The sequence below is a fragment of the Athene cunicularia genome, assembly GCF_003259725.1.
Source record: "Athene cunicularia isolate RWA chromosome 1 unlocalized genomic scaffold, athCun1 chr1_part2, whole genome shotgun sequence".
NCBI classification, from domain to species: domain Eukaryota; kingdom Metazoa; phylum Chordata; class Aves; order Strigiformes; family Strigidae; genus Athene; species Athene cunicularia.
Genome location: NW_020799092.1, coordinates 38391565 through 38410103, shown reverse-complemented (window position 1 = coordinate 38410103; position 18539 = coordinate 38391565). Strand labels below are relative to the sequence as shown.

At 40.4% G+C, this 18539-nt stretch overlaps 1 long non-coding RNA gene across 1 annotated transcript; it reads right to left on the bottom strand.

Moving 5' to 3' along the window:
* Positions 1 to 7254: 7254 nt before the first annotated feature.
* On the bottom strand, positions 7255 to 17521 carry LOC113491582. Its single transcript, XR_003400437.1, has 3 exons — positions 17511 to 17521; positions 12049 to 12054; positions 7255 to 7381 (listed from the first exon to the last, which is right to left on the bottom strand). It is a non-coding gene; the product is annotated as an uncharacterized LOC113491582 (long non-coding RNA).
* Between the last annotated feature and the right edge of the window lie 1018 nt (positions 17522 to 18539).

Here is an 18539-nt window from a genome sequence, read left to right as displayed (position 1 = left end):
TGAAGGATCATCTAGTTCCACCCCCCTGCCATGGGCAGGGACACCTTCCACTAGACCAGGTTGCTCAAAGCCCCGTCCAACCTGGCCTTGAACACTGCCAGGGAGGGGGCAGCCACAACTTCTCTGGGAAACCTGTTCCAGAGTGTCACCACCCTCACAGTAAATAATTTCTTCTTTATCTCTAATCTATTTTGATATCTAGTCTCTTGTTATTTACATCCATTTAAGGTTTATTAGCATCCAACTACACTAGATAATTTCCACAGTTGAAACTAAAAAAAAAATTTAAAAACAAATACATTATCAGAAGAAGCAAAGATGGAGTTATCACATACATTTTAGAGATGGGACTTCCAAGAGTGGAAAGCACATAAATGATAAAAGACATTAGTGTGCTTTAGAGGAATGTATGATCAGTGCTCTTTTCATTTACTCTATTGTAAATCAGCCTCATGAGCTTAACCTGGATGGAAATGAGGAAAACCTCTCATCTTCCATATGCTAAGGTTTTAAGGGAATTCAGAGGGATCTCAGGACCAGTTCATACACAAAGATGTAAGTATCTAGTTCTATCTTAAGTGCACAACAGTATCTGAAGCATCTGCTCCTGTGGGTAACGTGTGGCCTCTGCAAACGAAGACTGGAGACTGAACAGGATACTCTTCAGTGTCACAAATGTTACTACACCCTATCTTTAGTTCTTGGACTTTATAAAATATTCTTTATAAAAGAAATTATATTTTTAAGCTTCTTGTAACCTTTAATGTTTGGCCATAGCCTAGCCATTGGAAGTGAGATGTCTTCAAGAAGGAGCAGTCAACATGCTGCCACCACAGGTTCAGGAGCCACAATTTGGAACTTCTGCATAAAAAAATCTCTGCTTTAACTGATGTTGTTGTTTGTTAGTACACAGAAAAGTTCCTCATTATTGAGGTATATACTACATTAATAGGGCATATCCATTATATTTATTGTCTACTTAACTTTCAGCATTGTGTCAGGAAGTTAGATTTCTTAAGAGAAAAATATTTGTCCTTACAGATGTGTGGTAGAAATGCAATCAATTATCTAAGGAATTAGGAATTAATGATCTGAAGAATGCTTTTTCATAGGGCATACAATTGATAATTTTGTCCCTAGTCAGTGCACTGGGATTTTCTGGAAGTAGCTTTCACCTGTGCAATAGTTTAATCAGGCTTTTCCTACATATGAACTGACGTCACCTTTTAAGAAAGAATGGGTAAAATATAAAGGTGTTTATCAGAAAGATTTTAGCAGAAATTCAGAAGAAAATATTAGTAAATTCTTTGTCTCATATGTAAAAATATTTTATTTTCCTGAAGTTAATCTGTGAACACAAATGAATAAGTAATTCCAAACAGTAATTACTTGTGCTGATTTTGGCTGGAATAGAGTTAATTTTCTTCACAGTGGGTAGTATGGGGCTATGTTTTAGAATTGTGCTGAAAACAGTGTTAATAATGCAGAGATGCTTTCCTTACTGCTGAGCAGGGCTCACACAGAGTCAAGGCCTTTTCTGTCTCTCACCCCACCCCACCAGTGAGGATGCTGGGGGTGCACAAGAAGTTGGGATAGGACACAGCTGACCCCAACTGACCAAAGTGATATTCCATACCATATGGATGGCCTCATGATCAGCTGGGGGAAGAAGGAGGAAGCGGGGATGTTTGGAGTGATGACGTTTGTCTTCTCAAGTAATGGCTACTAGTGATGGAGCCCTGCTTTCCTGAAGATGGCTGAACAACTGCCTGCTGATGGGAAATGGTGAATGAATTTCTCATTTTGCTTTACCTATAAAACTGTCTTTATCTCAACTCACGAGTTTCTCACTTTTACTCTTCTGATTCTCTCCTCCTTCCCAACATAGCAGAAGTGAGTGACCAACTGGATAATGCTTAGTTGCCGGCTGGGGTCAAACCATGATATTCCTGAGGAGTTGTGTGCAGATAATCCTAAATAAATATTTGCAGTTTGTCATGACTAATTAATAAATTGTTGATTTACACTGCCACACATTGTTCAAACCCTGGCAGTATTTTACAGAAACTTTCAATTAAGTTTGGCTTTCATATGGATGCCTGAATCTTTGTGAGACTGTCAGATGCTGTCTCCTGACTGACTGATAGGCAGTATGTCTTTTTACAGCCAGGAAAAATACATATATTTTCTACATTTTCAAGTTTTTAGACACCCTCAGGAGTAGAGCACAGCTTGTAGAATTTGTGCTGCAATGAGATTTATTGACAACCAGCACCAACTTATCAATATAAGTGGGAGTAATAGCTCTCTAAAATATATGAATATTACATAAAAGAATGCCCATTCTGAAAGAACTTTGTGGTCTTTAACTGCTAGTTCAAGCAGACAGATTTTAAGAACAACATAATTTCTGTTCCTGTATATATAATATTAATTTGGATCATCTGTGATTATGGAAACCAGATTTCATCTACAAGGTCTCATTCTATTCCTTTGTTACAGTGTTCCTACTTCCTTCACTGAATATGTAGTTATTCAGCATTATTTTTCATGAACATCAGTCAGTTCTTGGCCAAATTCCCTTTTCACTAACATATTCTCTATGTCCTGAACAGAAAACATTACCTGTTTTTTAAGGGGTTTTGTTTCCATGCTATATGAAATAGATAGCAGATGTTAAGGTGTGTATTTTAATATCACCTCTGTGGAAAAAATTGAAATTATTATACTAACTTGGACACCTTGAAGTGAAGTATACAGAGAACACCCAAATTCCCAACTAAAATCTAATTGTGGATGCTAGTTGCAGAAGTCCAGGGCATTTTTTTTTTTTCAGAGGATTTGGCAACATGTGACACTTCCTTAGGTTCAAAATAGAGCTCCCACTAATTGCATTTTTTCTGCTAAGCACATCTACAAAACAGGTCAGGGGTGTCTCCACCTGTTGTATAGAAAATGAAGAAGATGGGAATTCCTTTTATCCATTCGCTCGTTGCTTGCAACTGCAGTAATGCTCACTTTTCCCATGGAGAGACTCACTCCTATTGCCCCTACATGCCAACCCTTTTTCACCTTTTGTTTCTGCTGTCGTGAGTTCAGCATCTTCCTTACTTATTTACATGTGAGAATACATTGTTTTCTTTGTATACTGCCTTACCTGACAGGGAAGACCAGGCTCTCGGTTCTGGTGTCTTGTAGCATAATGCCTCCAAGAGCAGAGAAGAAAAATTTCAGGAAAGCTCAAATTAAGTGTCTACACTTCTAGGAAGTCTGGACTTAAGAGAAGTGAGACCTTCAGACAACTCTACTGTGAGAAATGCTGAGGGTTTTTTAGGAACTCAGAAATCAACCAAATCTGAGATCTTTCACAGAAGGAAAGCATCTTCTTGTCACTGAGATGAACTCTTTGTCAAATTTTGAGTTGCTTCCAAGAGCAAAGAACTACGATTTTACAAACAATATGAGACTTGTATTGTTTAAGCAAAGCAAAGCTTTTTCCTTATTTGCTTCTCTGAAGATATTAACATTTTGTCATGGAATTTATATATATATACATAAATCTATGTATTTTTATATATGTATATGCATACTAGTCAATCAGGGGTACACTTTTATCAAGAGAACTCCAGCTTAAAAGTAACATTTCCCAAAGCTATAAGTAACTGGAAAAAATATAAACCAAGACTTAATAAGCCTTGAAAGTTTTGCTGTGGTGATCTTCGAGTTTGAAAGCCAGAAGCCCTTCAGTTTCAGAGCCATACCCTGATGGGGTTAATTCTCTAGAACTTAAAAAACCGTACAGCAGATGCAACATTGCAAATGCACTGTGAGTGCCGCGGTGCAGGCTGCAGCGCCGGGCTGAGGCTCTGCCGCTGCAGGAGCTCCATTCCCCTGCCGTAAGGACTCGGCCGGTGCGGAGCGGGGAGGGCAGGAGCGGCACTGCAGGGACGTGGGAGCACAGCACCCGGGGGTTGGTTCCCTCCCGGCCGGAGAGAAGATCATGGTCACAACATGGCCAGGAGGCGGAGTGACAAAGGATGTGGGAGCTCGGACAGGGGCCCTGCACACACAGGCGGCTGTGCAGGTCTCTGCCTGCCGGGAGTGCCTGAGCCTGGCACGGGAGCCGGGGGGTCAGAGACACCCTTTGTGTGCGGCGTCATCGAGTGAACGATCTGCTCAGGCAGGTGGTTGGACTGAGGGAGGAGGTAGAAAGGTTGAGAACGATCACAGAGATTGTCTGGTGGAGCCACACTCTGTGGCAAAGGCAGCAGGTAGAGGCTCTGCAAGAAATGCAGGACCCCCTCCCCTCCTCTGTGTAGGGGACGGGGGGAATGGAGAGAGGCCCTTCCTCGGAAGGGCAAGCGAAAACCTTCTCAGCCCCCCTCACCTTCCCAGTTGCCATTGTACAGCAGGTCTGAGGCTGTGGAACTAGACAGCCAGCCAAGTGAAGATGGAAACGAGGATCCATCTGGTGAGTCACCCACAGCTTGTCCCTCGGCCCCACGACATGCAACTTCTTCAGTTAAGGAGGAAAGGAGGGTAGTTGTAGGGAGTGACTCTGTTCTGAGGGGTACAGGGGGCCCCATGTGTTGACCATACCACAGGGAGGTCTGCTGCCTCCCTGGGGCTCTGGTTAGAGATATTAGAAGGAAGGTCACTGCTCTGGTGCAGCCCTCTGATGGCTACCCTGTGTTGGTTATCCAGGCAGGTAATGATGAGGTGGTAGAGAGAAGTCTAAAGTCGCTCAAAAAGCACTTCAAGGCACTGGAGTGGCTATTGAAGGCTGGGAAGGTCAGGTGGTGTTTTCATCAATCCCTCAAGTGGAAGGGAAAAACACTGAAAGAGGGCGGAAAACACATCTGGTTAGCACATAGCTCAGAGACTGGTGCTACCATTGGAATTTTGGATTCTTTGATTATGGTGAAGTCTATAAGGCACCTGGTCTGCTGGTGACAAATTAAATAGGTGGGATGCAGCTGTCCCAGAGGGGAAAGGATTCTGGGGCAGAAGTTAGCAGAGATTATTGACAGGTCTTTAAATTAGATGGGGGGGGTGAGATAACTGGTCCTGTTAGGAATAAGCTCAAGGAAAGCATGCCAAAGCTTGAAGGATGGTAGACTAGTGAGGGCTCTCCCTCTGCCATTTCATTTGAGAGAAGGGAAAGATGCTTAAAGATGTTTAGAAATCATGGAAGCACCTGAGAAGGGTCTGGTAGGAAATGGGGCCCACACTCACAGAAAGGTGATGGATTCATTAGCTCATCTCAAGTGCATCTATACCAATGCAGTCAGTATGAGCAACAAACAGGGGGAGCTTGAAGCCATAATGCAACATGAGAACTATGACATAGTAGCTGTCACAGAAATGTGGTGGGGTGCCTCACATGACTGGAGTGCTGCAATTGATGGCTACAAGCTCTTTAGGAGAGATAGATAGGGAAGAAGAGGTGGTGGAGTGACCCTGTAAGAGAATGCTATGAGAGCTCAGAAATCGAGTATATAGATGACAGGGTTGAGAGTGTGTGGATTAGCTTAAGGGCCAATAAAGCAGATCTTGCTATCTGCTATAGACCCCCCAACCAAAGCGGTGAGGTGGGTGAAGCTTTCTATAAACAGCTGGGAGAAATCTCGTGGTCAATTGCTGTTGTTCTTGTGAGGGACTTGAACCTCCCAGATATCTGCTGGGAACACAACACAGCAGAGAGGGAACAATCCAGGAGGTTCTTGGAATGCCTGGAGGGTAACTTCCTCACACAGCTGGTGAGTGAACCAACCAGGAAAGGTGCCCCCATGGACCTGCTGGTTGTGAACAGGGAAGAGCTTGTGGGGGAAGTAAAGGTTGGAGGCTGTCTGGGGTGCAGTGATCATGAGATGATTGATTTTCGATCCTTGGAGAAACAAAGAGAGGGGTTAGTAAAACTGCCACCTTAGACTTCTGGAGGGCAAACTTGGACCTGTTCAAAAAAATGATGAACAAAATCCCTTGGGAGGCTGCCTTGAAGGAGATGGGAGTCCGGGAAGGCTGGACATACTTCAGGAGAGAAGTCTTAAAGGCACAGGATCAGGCTGTTCCTGTGTGCTGAAAAACAAGCAGGTGGGGAAGGAGACTGCCCTGGCTAAACAGGGACCTGTGGATGGATCTCAAGAAGAAAAGGAGAATTATTGCCATTGGAAGAGGGGCCAGGTCTCTCATGAAGACTATAAAGATGTAGTGAAGCTATGCAGGGAGAACATAAAATGAGCCAAAGCGCAGATGGAGCTCAACTTGGCTGCAACTGTTAAGGATAACAAAAAATGTTTCTATAAACTCATTAACAGCAAAAGGAGGATTAGGGAAAATCTCTCTCCTTTACTGGATGAAGAGAGAAAAATGGCAACTAAGGCTGAGGAAAAGGCTGAGATGCTCAATGCCAACTTTGCCTCAGTCTTTAGCAGTCTAACTGGCTGTTCCCTGCACACCCAGCCTCATGAGCTGGGAGATGGAGAGGGGAAGCAGACTGAGGTCAGCACAATTAAAGAGGTGGTGGTCAGAGACCTGCTACACCACTTGGATGCACACAAGTCTGTGGGACCAGATGGGTTACACGCAGGGGTGCTGAAAGAGTTGGCAGATGTGCTCGCCAAGCTGCTGTCGATGATTTACCTGAAATCATGGCTAACTGGGGAGGTCCCATTGGACTGGAGGGTGGCAAATGTGACACACATCTAGAAGAAAGGCAGAAAGGACGATCCAAGAAACTATAGACCTGTCAGTCTGACTTCGTGCCAGGCAAGGTCATGGAGCAGGTCATCTCGGGTACCATTACAAGTCATATAATGGAGAACCAGGGGATCAGGACTAGTCAGCATGGGGTTATTAAAGGCAGGTCCTGCCTGATAAACCTGATCTCCTTCTATGACAAGATGACCCAACTATTGGATGAGGGAAAGGCTGTGGATATTGTCTACCTGGATTTTCAAAAAACATTTTATATAGTTCCCCATAGAATTCTCTTAGAAAAACTGGCTGCTCATGGCCTGGATGAGCGTACGGTCTGCTGGGTCAAGCATTGGCTGGATGGATGGTCCCAGAGAGTGGTGGTCAGTGGGGTTAAATCCAGCTGGTGGCCAGTCATAAGTGATGTTCCTCAGGGCTTGATGTTGGGACCATTTCTGTTCAACATCTTTATTGGTGATCTTGATAAGGACATAGAGTGTTGAAATGCTAAGGCTTGGACAACAGGCCCAAGCCAGAGTTGACCGATAGATGAATCCTGTATATTTTATAACTGGTAACCATTATGTTAACAGGTGTTATAATAAGTTATAACAAACCACCTACCCTGATGTAAAAGGTGGAAGTGTTGAAGCCTGAGCAAAAGGCCCTGAACCGAAACTGTTAACTCAGAACATAATCCTTAGTGAAATATGCATGGAGGATGTAGCTACCTTGAATGTATCTTTCCTTTTTTGTGTATGTGAATAGAACAACAGAGTCATGGAGGCAGGTGTCTGACCCCAAGACCTGATTTGAGACCTTGCGCATAATCCCATCAGATAAGCAGAGAAACTCCCTTAGCTTCTTCCTTGAGCCCCGGCCAGGCTCCAGATATTTCCATTTAAGACAAAGGTGACAGCTATTCTGGCTTGCTGATTTTGGGGGATATAAGGCTGGACCCACTCACAGCGACTTTGGAAGCCTCACCTACGGGTGGATGCACCACGTAGGATTTCCCACTTGCCGGGACAGGCTCTGCAAACCCTCGCTGTAACCGGGGCTGCCCAGCCACTGCGGGTCTGGGTGATGGTAACGTAGGCAAGTGGTGATGGATCTTTCTTAGTCACTATTCTCTCTCTCTCAGGTAGTAATGATTTGATGCATTACCCTGTATTTTCCTATTTAAGTGCACTATTGGTTTTTTTTTCTTACTGTATGCCTTCTGTATTATTCTGTAATATTATTTAGTTATTTCTAGTAAAATACACCTCTTCACTCTGGTGTCTGATTTTAATTGGTAACCCTAATCAGCAAAACAAGTGTACGATCAGTAAATTCACAGATGACACCAAGTTAAGCAGGAGTGTCGATCTGCATGAAGATAGGGAGGCTCTACAGAGAGACTTGGATAGGTTGGATTGGTGGGCCAACATTAATGGGATGAGCTTCAACAAGGCCCAGTGCCAGGTCCTGCACTTGGGCCACACAACCCCCTGCATGGCTACAGGCCTGGGGAGGTGTGGCTGGAGAGCTGTCTGGGAGAGAATGATCTGGGGGTTCTCACTGACAAGCAGCTGAACATGAGCCAGCAGGGTGCCCAGGTGGCCAAGAAAGCCAACGGCATCCTGGCTTGGATTAGAAATAGTGTGACCAGCAGAAGTAGGGAGGTGATAGTGCCCCTGTGCTCTGCGCTGGTGAGGCCACACCTGGAGTGTTGTGTCCAGTTTTGGGCACCTCAATACGAGAGAGATATCGAGGTGCTGGAGCGAGTGCAGAGGAGGGCAACAAAGCTGGTGAAGGAGAAATTGAAGATACTGGGACTGTCTAGTTTGAGGAGGAGAAGGCTAAGGGGAGACCTCATCACTCTCTACAACTACCTGAAAGGGCATTGTAGAGAGGTTGTTGCTGGTCTCTTCTCACAGGGAATTAGTGACAGAACAAGAAGGAATGGCTTTAAACTGCAACAGGGGAGGTTCAGACTGGACATTAGGAAAAATGTCCCTGGATGTGTTTAAGGGTCATTTAGATGAGATGTTGGGGGATATGTTGTAGGAGTGAACTTTGTAGAGTAGGGCTGATGGTTGGACTCGATGATCCCAAGGGTCTTTTCCAACCTTAATGATTCTGTGATTGTAAATGCTTTAGAAAAAACCTCAAATATTATGTTGGAATTGGGGGGGCACTGCTTTGTACCATTGAACAGTTGAAATAGTTATAAACAGCTATTGCCTGCCCTACATCTTCTTTAAAACAAACTTGAATTTTCCTTTATTTTGGTCCAACCATCTCTTTTACATTTTGTTTTATTCATAGCTGTTAGCCTCTATTCTAATCATAAATTTATTTCACTTCATGATGGAATGTATCCTGTGTTGAGAAAATGTTTTGGGATGAAAATTACATGTAAGGATTAGGTGTTATTTTTAATATACCTATCATGTTCCTTTCTAATAAACCGTTTACCACACAAAATGCACATTGCAGTGCATTTGTTTTGAATATTATTATATTAAATATTATCAGTCTAATCTAACAAACTGACATAGACATTTAAGGTTAAGGCAAAGACTTTCAATGTATTATTTTCAAAATAATTTCTTAATTATGCATATTACTCCAGTGTGGGTTTTAAACTTATTTTGCTTTCCAGAATGTGAGTAATATGATTTTCATTAACTGTCCTTGATGTGATGAAGAATCCCATAGTGCTAATATTTCAGGAGTTTAAACCCAGTCTTAACTTTGATCCACTAAATCTCACTTGTTTTGGCAGATGTCCTAAATGGAATCATATGAAGAAACTTCTCATGAAGACCTGCAAGGTACCTGTATATTACCAAAATTATTTGACTTAGAGAAGGGTAATTTATCACTGCAGTGGTATAAGTGAAAGTCCTCAAAAAACCTCATTTGCATGAGCACAAGTCATAGTTACATCTCTTAAATAAATGTTGTTACCAAATAATTAAAATTTTGAAATATAAATTGTAATACATGATATGTCTTATGTCTTGAAAATTACCTTTATTAAAATATATCTTAAAATAAGAAGAATTCACAGTTTATAACAAAATGGCTGGCTGAAGCTACATTAAAGAATTTCACATTTCTTACACAGTTTAACCATGTGGGCCATTTTGTGTAATTTGCATCTTTTGTGAGAGCTGACTGAGTAGGGGCAGAATGGAAATGGAGATTGCCAAGGAATAGGCAGGAGAACTGCTTCTCCACAAACTGTTAAGGTTGCATCTGATGGGGCAGTGGGTTTGCTGCCTGTGGTGATAAATATGAGTCAGCCCTTTTCAGAAATCCTTCTGGGGTAACATTCCCTTCTTAACGATGAAATACTAGCCATGATTTTCCTGAGCAGTTTCTAACATGAGTAGCTTTCATGTGAAATTTGATTTGGTTGCAGAACCAGAGATGCATAAACCAGTTGGTGAGTTGCTGTGTTGGTACAGCCTAAGAGACCATTTCCAGCTACAATGGGAAGAGGCTTTATGCTTATCTTTGATCATTTGTTTCTTTTTGTACTTTCTTCCTTCTCCATCTCTGGAAAATAGTAGCTATCATCCTCCATGTTTCATACTACAACAGAAAGAAATATGAAGCAGATTGATTTTCTTCTCTAACGATACTTACCTAATGACATTTCTAAAAGATAAATTTGAAGTTAAACATCACAGCTATTAATAAGGGATTAGATACATTGCCACATGCAGAACTGTATTGTACAGTAACATTTTAATGCTAAATTTCTCTTCAGAAAAGTACTCATTATTGTTCATATATTTCACAAATACTATAACCATATTAATCATAGAAACAGAGAATGGTTTGGGTTGGAAGAGACCTTAAAGATCATCTCGTTCCAATATCCTCTGCCATGGGCAGGGACACCTTCCACTAGACCAGGTTGCTCAAAGCCCCGTCCAACCTGGCCTTGAACAGTTCCAGGGAAGGGACATCTACAGCCTCTCCAGGCAACCCGTTACTGTGTCTCAGCACCCTCACATGAAAGAATTTATTCCTCATATCTAACGTAAATCTAACCTCTTTCAGCTTAAAACCATTAACCCTTGTCCTATCACTACAGTCCCTGATAAAGGGCCCCTCCCCATCTTTCCTGTAGCCCCCTTTAAGTACTGGAAGGCCGCTCTAAGGTCTGCCCTGAGCCTTCTCTTCTCTAGGCTGCTCAACTCCAACTCTCTCAGCCTGTCCTCATAAGGGAGATGCTCCAGCCCCCTGATCATCTTTGTGGTCCTCCTCTGGACCCACTCAATCAGGTCTATGTCCTTCTTATGTTGGGGGCCCCAGAGCTGGACACAGAACTCCAGGTGGGTCTTATAAGAGCAGAGTAGAGGGAGAGAATCAACTCCCTTGACCTTCTGGCCACACTTCTCTTGATGCAGCCCAGGATACAGTCGGCTTTCTGGGCTGTGAGTGCACATTGCTGGCTCATAGTCACTTTTCCATCCACTAATACCCCCAAGTCTTTCTCCTCAGGGCTGCTCTCAATCCACTCATTTCCCAGCCTGTATTTGTGCTGGGGATTGCCCTGACCCATGGACAGGACCTTCCACTTGGCCTTGTTAAACTTCTTGAGGTTTGCATGGTCCCACCTCTCAAGCCAGTCCAGGTCCCTCCGGATGGCACATCCCTTCCCTCCAGCATGTCAACCGCACCACACAGCTTGGTGTTGTCAGAAAACTTGATGAGGGTGCACTCAATCCCACTGTTCATGTCACCAGGATGTTAAACAGCATCAGTCCCTGTATCAACCCCTGAGGAACACCACTCGTCACTGCTTTCCACTTGGATATTGAGCAGTTGAGTGAAACTCTTTGAGTGCCACCATCCAGCCAATTCCTTATCCAGCGAATGGTCCATCCATCAAATCCATGTCTCTCCAATGTAGAGACAAGGATGTTGTGTGGGACTGTGTCAAATGCTTTGCACAAGTCCAGGTAGATGATGATCTACCTGGATGATGATTTCAGATATTAGAATATAGTGGATACGTTATCATTATCATGTGAACAAAACATCCTCAATTCAAAGAAAGTGTATTTTTGTGAAAAATTTGGTTGGGACACACACTATCTAATATCTTTTTAAGTATCAAGTACTAGGAATGAAGCACGAGTACCAAAAAAACACAAACAAACCCAAGCCCCCAGATCCTCAAAATAATGATATTTTGCTTTAAAGCATATCACAAACCTTACAGCTCATGGAGAATGAGAAAACCTTCCCTGTATTGCTAATGGCACAAGGAAAAAGAGATAGTAGGTCTTACGTAAGTTTGTCAAGTTAATTGTAAATTGTAATAACTTTTCAAAATGAGAATACTTCAGTCTGTGGCACTTATTTTATTTTCATACAAACTGTATTTGGAGTATAACCATTTAACACCAGGTCTCTACCATTTGGAGACTCTGTAGGTAGTGCAAATATCTTCTGTGAGCTGATTTATAAGTAGGCACATAGCAAGGAGGCCATACAACAGTGTATTCCCACTTCTGATATCTGGAGGTGAGAGTGTGAATCATCTCTTAAAAAAAACCCCAAAGGGATTTCTGATTTTCACGTTCACTGGATATTTGGATTACAAAAGAAACTTGGACTAAAGGCAGATCTCAGCCCCCAAGGACATGCTCCTTCAGCAAAACCTGAGTAAAACCCCAAGTTGTAGCTTAACTTGTAGAACTGCACGTGTTTCCCAGTGAGGTCTCTAGTCTAGAGACACAGTACATTCTCTTGGTATCCATAGTAAAACTATGTCCTTCTATGTATTCTGAATTATTTTCATTTGCAGATCTTAAAATGTGGGCATATTTAGTTACTCTGCCCTGAAGTAAAGCTTCCATATGGTCCTTCTTGTTATCAGGGGCAATTAGTTTGGTTATCTAAATGAAAAATGGTAGTAATCTTCAAAGAGGCAATGAATAAATTCAGAGAACCAAAACATCACGTATTACAAGATGTTCTTGTTGATTTTTAATCTTTTCATATATTAAAAATGTAATATCCCTTTCAGGAGTCCTGGATTCTTTCCCCATAAAATGCCATTACAGATACAGAATTCAGAGGGTGTTGTAGTTTAAATCTTTCCATGTATTAAAAATGTAATGTTCTTTCCAGATGGCCTGGACACTTTACTCTTGATATGCCACTGCAGGTATAGAATTCAGAGGGGGTTGTGACTGCTTTTTTTCACGTGGTCTGAAGGACCTCTGCTTTTCTGATACTGTCAACAAAAAGCAAAGCTCCTTCTGTATTATTTAATTATGAGGTATGGGATCTTTTGTAATAGCCAGTACTTCATTTGAATCATAAAAAGTAATTAAAAGCAGATAGTCATAGGTTTTGTCTACATATATTCTACCATATTAATGGTTTTGAATCAAAACTGCCCCATGCAATCACAAAACTTCAAACACAAGCTCAGAAGAGAAAGCTCAGTCTATGTCTATGATTTAAAACATGCTCAGTATGACAGACTGCAGCAGTCAACTTCAAGGTAAAGCTGCTCTTCCACAAATGGTTGAAATAATTCTTCATTATTTACTCTCCACCTGCCAGAACTACCAGTTGTAGAAATATTTCCTAGCTGAGCTTTGCAACCTTTCTGTGAAGATCCATTATGTTACAGATTAAGGTTTAGCTAGAGAAATAGTCTGGTTTTCTCAGTTTTGGAAGTCATGTCTGCTGCCTCCTCTGTCCTTAGAAAGATTTTCATCCATCCTCGAACTGAAATAAACCCCAACCATAAAATAGAGGAATTATAATGAAACCAGAGAAAGCACCTGCCTCATAATTTGAATTACTTGTTTCATGAGAATAAAGCTTAATCTATAGAGCATTTTTAAACACAAAAGTATGCTGAGTCAAATCTAATTATGGTATGACCAATTATTCAGTATTATTAGGTTTTATTAGCCCTGATCATACACTGAATGAAACATCTGTAGCCTAACAGCAAAATTTACTTGAACAATTACATTGTTTAAAGAATGTACAACTGTGTACAATATAATCAGCTACTTGTAAAGCTCATAGGAGAAATAGCCGGTGACAGTCTGTTGGCATTTAACGAGCTCCACAGTCTCTTCCCTTTTATATTCAGCATTATTCCTAAAAAATTTGAAACTTGGTCAGTGACTTTTAGAATATTTTTACCAAAGCGTCAGAAAATCATGTAAATCTGTTATCTCTGCAGCTCAGTTCAGTATGATTTGATATGTAAACAGAGCGTAGAGCAATCCACACAGCTGAATGAACCTGGGATTGTCCACTTGCTGGTAACTTTTTTCACAACAGCCCCTATGATGCTGTTTTGGATTTGTGGCTAAGACACACCAACGTCATTGGTTATGACATTGATAACACACCAGTGTTTTGGCTAATGCTGAACAATGATTGCACAACATCCAATTGTATCATATTAATGAGTGGGAAGAAGCAATTGACAGGACTTTAAACAAAAAATAAGCAGAATTGCTTGATTAGGTATCCACCTAATAAACATTATTTCCACCTTATATAAAAATTGGGACTAAACTGAAGTTGCCCAGAATACTGTTTTGCCCCAAAGAGCAGACCAGTCCCTAACTCTGTCTACATTCATTGATGATATTTTGTCTCCAGGAGAAAGCTGTTCAAAGCAGAACTGTGATTCAGGCAATCTGTATTACCTTTCCTCTCTAGGGAGTCTAGAAAGAAAAGAATTTCATGTCACAGGTTAATTTTGATAGTGTGATTATGTTTGGGTATCCTCTCCCAGAGAATTTAAGAGAAAAATCCTTTCTTGCTCCTGTGGAAGACAACAGGAGTTTTTCTGTGACACTGTTTGAAGTAGCAGTGTTTAAAGCAGTCATTAATCCTGCTGAGTGACCAGGAGGTGAGTGAATTCTATGTTGATGAATATACTCTCTAACTATCATTTCTTATTTCTGAAATGCAGTTTCATATCATAGAGCATGCAGTCATCCCTGTTTTTCAGTCCTTATAGAAGCCAAGCTTCCACCAGAAAGTGTAAAATCTGTTAGTTTGACTGTTTTTCAAAAGACTGTCCTCAACACTTTAGATTTTCTTCCTTTTCACCTCCTTGGCATATTACAGAAAGCATAGATAGGGTACCCCAAAGTATTCCGGTATTCCATGTTGTACGTGTCCGTGCACCCTTTCATTTGTATCGTGTCCTGGAAGACTGCAAAGAAATGCAAATTGACAAAGGAGCCCATGCTGCACTGCAAGTACTTCACCTGATGAATGATGCTGTATTATGTCTGGACAACCCAGTAGTTCGTGTGTTCTGGACTTTTAGTACATTTCTAGTCATATAGGCCAACAATATAAATTACATACCTCAACTGTCTAACCTAAAAAGAGAAACTAATGCCTTTTTATATGATACCTTCTGGCTTATTTCTTAGCTTTAAAAAATATCTAGCAATTAAAAATAATGTGGAGAGGAAATAATAATTTTAAAGTACATAAAATGTTTAACAACTTGTAAAAAATAATAGGAGATTTATGATTTCTGATTGCCAGTAACATCTATCATTGCCCCTTTAGAAAAGTCATATCATCTACAATTCTGGTATTTTTTATTAACACCAAATTTACATGAGGTTCCTTGGAAAACTGGAAAGCTACTCTGCAAAGACCAAGATATTGAAATTATTATTCTCCCTCAAGATGATAAGAAAACTCCATTTAGTCTTTATTAAGTTATTCCACTGCAATTTCAGATATTTTATAGAGTTCTGTAGCCTCTGTTCTCTGCTTACTGTTACCACTAAGTGGAATATTTAGACGTAACTTTAACAGAATGACATAACACATTGCAGGACTCTTTCAAATGACACTTCCAAGAATACAGTAGTGACAAGTTTTTATTATAATATAATTTCTGTGCATCTTAGTGAAAACACACATAGACTGAACTTGTATGGAGACCAATATATTATATAGTACTGTTTGCATCACCATACCTCAGTAGGTCTCTTCTGTAGAACACAAACTTAAAGTTGAGCTGACAAATCTTTAGTGTGAAAGGACTAGACTTTCCATATAATATTCAGTTGCCAAGAAACAAGAGTGAAAATATCAGAGAGTTTAGATGATGACTAATCTCAGGAAGGTTTTTGGTCCGTACAAGAAAATTCAAAATAAGGCAGAATTCTGCCATGTCTTGTGCCTCCATGAGCCATCCCAGCAGAATGTTGGAGCATGGTCATTCATCTGCAAAGAGGGAGGAAGGAGTTGACTGACTTAGTTGGATTGCAGGGAAGTGACGAGTAACTAGGTCACTCTCTTCTTCAATACTCCATAGGAAGTGACGCACTAGAGAAGGAAGGATGTTGCCTCTCTAGTGCATGGGAATGTGAAGGAAGTTTCTGTTAGTCACTTCTACCTTGCCTCTTAACTGGATACAATCTTTTTGTCCACAAATTTTCTGATTTTTTTAAAGGAGTGTATAGTAAGGATGAACTGGATACCCATGGCTTATTTGGTATCCCCTGAAGGCTCTGGACAAACGCATTTTCTTTGGATGTTTAGATTTATAAATTTGGCTCAAATTATGTAACTTGTAAATTTACTTTCATATACACTTTCTTATATACAAGTTATTAATTTATTTCAACAATTCAGATAAACAAGGCTGGATAACAGGCTCAGTAGTGAGGGCCAAGTAAATTGTTTTAAAGTTTTGTTTAGTTTTACTAAAACCTTTTACAGAAAGGAAAGGAGGAAGAATTTGAAAAAGAATTATGTAATCATAGAACATGTGAAATAACAAAACCAAGGTTTTCAACATTATTTTCAATAGTGATTACAAAATGGTCCCAGCTGTGCTATTCATATTATAAGAATCTAGGTTGTTTGAATAAACCTGAGGGGGAACAATGGATGTTAGAGAACTACTCAGAGAGTATTCCTAGCTGACTAAAGTAGTTCAAGAGGTAACTGCCTGTGCCTGCATTTTATTTCCTCTTATGTCTTATGATTTTGATGTGGGTTTTTTTGTTTGTTTAGAAATTCAATCTGGTTTTACAGTTCTCAAAGATAATGATGATGTGACTTCCAATGTCATTTTTGGGGATGTTTAATGCAGTCAGTGATTCTTCAAAAAAAGATGAAAAGTTACTGAGCCTGCAAACTGCATGATTTAAGATACATACGCTTAGCATAATAAATACAATCATCCTTAATTTTGTTAGTCTTATGTGTATATGTGTAATTATTGCTTGTAAATTTGTCTAACACATTATCCCTTAAATGTGACTCTGTCCTTGTGCACTGTTCTACATAGTTCTGCAGTTTCATGGTGTGTGAGGAAGACTGTGAAAGCTCTAGGATAGAGGTCTTGTTATTCCCTAGTGAATATCAGAATCAAACCTCTAACAAAAGTATGTCTTTCTTTTTACCATACTTGTATTGAGAGAAGCAAATTAACTTATTCCTTCAGAGTAAGCAACTACCATGCCTCACACACACACACACGGTTCTGATTTCAGGACCAATCTCTGTTCTACTATGTTTCACAAATATGTAGCTGAGAAAGGGCTTTCAATTACGTTTAAATCAAGAACCAAAACAAAGACCTGAAGGGTAATGTGACTGCAGTTGAGATCACTGAGTCTTGTCCCCTCACAATCCTTTTTTACTAACTTTCAGTGGTGAGAAGAGATATGAGCAAAGCCTTTAGCCTATTTCTGAAACACTCTGCTTTTACATGTCTCTTGGAAGAAGCTCTTAACTTTGCATCTGGATTCAAATGTAAAGCACATAAGCCAATTTCCAACCTGTAATGCCTAGAGAGGTTAGTTGGTCCGGACTGCATCATCTCAGGTCTAAGGTTGTTCATGAGGGAAATTCTGACTTTCTCCCACAAGGCTTCTCCCCAGGACACATTCCCATCTACTCCTGATGGTACTGATTATTTTCTGCCATTTTAGCACTTACATATGTGTCATGTTTCCTAAAATTAATTTGCTTGAAATGGAGAAATGAGTTTGATATTCAAATGAATTCATCTGTATCCTCTCTTATGGTGTCTGGTGTCTGTACCAATAGGCAGTTTTTCATGATCCATACCAGAGGATAGTTAGCTAGTCCTAAAACAGTTTCCCCCAAGAGTGATTGGGTAAAGACCAATATTTTTATATACTGTGTTGCTGTGTTTTCTGGCTGAAAGCAAAGCAAGAGTTCTGCCACTATGTACATCTGAAACTCAGTGGTTAAGCAGCCAGGACAGATTTTCCTTAAAAGCATGCAGACATTTGGCAAATCAGGTACTATTTCCATTTGACTGCCTTCCTTTTTAAGTAATAAAAGATCACAGCATAGAAAATGGAGCATTTGAAAGGTTGTAAGTAGTCTTTCCACTTTTTTTTTTCACTCACAGACTTGTTTTGAAGGGGTTTTAGTGGTGGCTTTTAAAGGTATTGAAGACATTACTTGTAGAAAAAGCAAAAGGCTCTCTTTGAGATTCTCCCAGAAGAGATCACCAGTACTTCTACGGGAACGTTATTTTTATATTCTGTAATTTTTTGAAGAGAGAGCTGTAACGACAGATCTCAATCATAGACTTATCTGCCTACTGACTTGTAGGCAGACTTGAAAGCTAAAACAAGCACCATACATTTCTTCCTTTTATACCCTGAAGTCCTGTATCAATTCTGCAATTTTTAGGGAAGATTGTCTGTTGAATTGGACAGACCATTGACTTTCTATTTAATTTTTGCTGTACCAAATAAGAAAACTGATATAATCTCCCTCACATTATCAGGGTTTTTTTTTTTGTTTTTTTTTTTTTTTTTTTTTTTTTTTTT